Consider the following 2905-nt stretch of genomic DNA (forward strand, 5'->3'; position numbering starts at 1 on the left):
CCTCCCTGGGGCCTGGGTAAAAGATGTGAAGAGAAAATTTCCTACCCTAGTACAGCCCTCAGATTATTATCCATTATTGATTTTTCAGGTAGGCAGTGATGAAGCAGCAACTAGATGTCTGAGGGCAAGCAAGAGAGACTTCAGGACCTTGGGACAACTGGTTAAGCAGTCAGGAGCACAAGTAATGTTCTCCTCTATCCTTCCAGTTGCAGGGAATGATGAGGGAAGACACAGGAAAAGCCAGAAGATCAATGCCTGGCTCTGAGCCTGGTGTCACAGCAGATTTTTGGTTTTTTCATTATGGGTCAGTCTACGCAGCACCAGGCCTGCTTGTGACAGATGGGGTACACCTGTCTCAAAGGGGGAAAAGTATATTTGCACAGGAGTTAGCAGGGCTCATTGAAAGAGATTTAAACTAGACTTGAGGGGGAAAGGGGTAAAACCAGGCTTGCTAGAGATAAGCCTGAAGGCAGCATGCTGGTATTTGAGGGACAGTGTGCAACCGAGGCCCTTCGGTCTGCTGTCTCAGTGGAGGTAGAGGGTGGAGATCCATGTGGCAGCAAAGTTGCAGGGGTTATTGATGTGTTAGAAATCACAGAAGCACTTGAGAATGGTCACATAGGAATTAGGGCTTCTTCTCCCAAAAACATAGCAGGATCAATAGCCCAACTGAAGTACATCTACACCAATCTACTCAACACTGGAATGCGTTGCCCAGAGAGGTAGTGGAGGCCCCATCCCTGGAAACATTCAAGACCAGGTTGGACGGGGCTCTGGGCAACCTGATCGAGTTAGCAGTGTCCCTGCTCACTGCAGGGGCGTTGGACTAGATGACCTCTAGGGGTCCCTTCCAACCCAAAACATTCTATGATTAGTGCTGGACTTGGCAGTGCTACCTTAACATTTGAACTCAATGATCTTAGAGGTCTTTTCCAACCAAAATGATTCTATGTTTCTATGATTTAATACATAGTAAAAACAAACAAATAGAAAGATAAGACCATTAATGGCTTCTTTGTAATCTGCTGGTGTTGGGTTTCGAACTGCTGAGACTATAGTAGAACAGCATTGGAGCTCTGTAGCCAAAGCAAAAGAAGAAATGCTTTCCCTCTGTTATTTAGGACAATAGCAGTGTCTGAGTGAGCATTTCCAGAGTGGGGTGGAGAATCTTCAGACCCTATGATTGCCCAGTTCAATACTTGAACTCTGAAAAGCTTTGTCAATCCAGTGCAATGAATTGGGAATACCTGAAAAAAGTGTTGGAAATGCTTGTCTACAAAAGGGTTTCACTGACTGAATTATATTTACTTCCTGTTAGGTGCCCTTGTTCTCAGACAAGATCATCTACCTTTAAAACCAAGGTCCTACATCTCCCTCTAAGGTTTTTCTGCAATGACCGAAACAACCACTGAAATGGAGAAAGAATATTTTTATTTCTAGACTACCTCGTCTGTTGTATGGTAGGATTAACCTATACACTCAGTGTTTTAGAATGTAAATGTAATTTTCATCCCCTGTATTTGTCATGGATTAAATAAGGCACAGTATCTGGGGTCTGTTAGCCCATGGTTGTGGGGTGCAGAGTAGATGAGGTGACTGCTTTGGTTGCAGCTCATTTTAGTATGCATATACTAAACTTGGAAGAGGATAGAGATTAGCACAGCCCTGTGCAAGGATGACAAGCAAATTTATGAGTTATTCCACATCATGACCTATCGTCACGGGCCCCTGAACACACTGGAGCTCGTCTGACTTCTGGGGTCTAATTTCAAGGTCAGTACTTGGATGGGAGACGTCTGGGTGCTGTAGGCTTGCAGTTTGACACAAATGGGAAGAAAATTAGACCTTGGAAAGGGCTACCCAGAGAGAATGTGGACTCTGTCCTTGAGAACTTTTAAAACCTGGCTGAAAAACACTGTGGGCAACCAGGTCGGCGTTCAGTGCTGAGCCTGCCTTCAACAGGAGGCTGACCTGCTGAGGTGGCATCCAACCTGAATTATTCTCGGATTCTGTGGTCTGAGGTTGAATTTTATGTATTTCAATGCATTTCTGTATTTTTTGTTGATAAAGTTGCATGCTTACATGAGTTGACGGTAATGATAATATTCAATAATGATGATAATTGTATCATAAAAAAGAGGTCACACTTTCTGGCATGAGTAGAAAAAATATTTTTCAGATTTCTAAAGATAACACTAATTGCCATAAGGCTTACTTTGTTTATGCATAGGAAAAATTTCCACCAGTTGCTAATGATAGACTGTAAGATACTCAATAGCCTATAAACGAAGTAAATAATAATTGCAGCATAGCTTCTTAGGATAAAAGCCTTTTTTTTTTTTTTTTTCTCTTTAAGAAATATAAATGATCAAAACGAGGAGTATATTTATGATAGAAGCAGAGTGGGCTGGAATATTCTCAGTTCACGGAAACTACATGATCCAGGTATCAAATAAAAGCTTTGCTTTCCAAGATTCACCTACAGCTAAAAAGGTTGGTCTAGGCATCATGGGCTTAAAGTCCCTTGTTTCTCTAACAATAGACTAGTTCTTCTTTCAGTTGTAAAAACAATTACTAGGTATTTTGAAAGGACATGTTTTTCTTTTTAGTCACTGATACTTCAAAATAGGTAAATACTCAAAATGTGTCCAAAGTTGTCCATTTCTCTCTTGTTGAAAAAGGACTAATTCATTGTCCCCCTGGTTATTCTGAAGACCCGGATGGCATGTTGAAGGGTTTGAAAATGTGAAAAGTCCAGTGTCTTCCAAATATTAGAAGAATGTACTGTTGTACATTACCTAAAGGATTGCCTGTTGCAGTTTTGAAATTCTTCAAGAACAAAGCAATAATGGGGAGACGCTTTCAGTGACTGTAGATAAGAGCATATTTTTGAAGTATGTTTAAC

At 41.2% G+C, this 2905-nt stretch overlaps 1 non-coding gene across 1 annotated transcript; it reads left to right on the plus strand.

Moving 5' to 3' along the window:
• Nucleotides 1–1610: 1610 nt before the first annotated feature.
• On the plus strand, nt 1611–1710 carry LOC118451659. Its single transcript, XR_004841175.1, has one exon. It is a non-coding gene; the product is annotated as a U6 spliceosomal RNA (small nuclear RNA).
• Nucleotides 1711–2905: the final 1195 nt, after the last annotated feature.

Source organism: Egretta garzetta, unplaced genomic scaffold (genome assembly GCF_000687185.1).
Source record: "Egretta garzetta isolate BGI_Z169 unplaced genomic scaffold, ASM68718v1 scaffold81, whole genome shotgun sequence".
Lineage (NCBI taxonomy): Eukaryota > Metazoa > Chordata > Aves > Pelecaniformes > Ardeidae > Egretta > Egretta garzetta.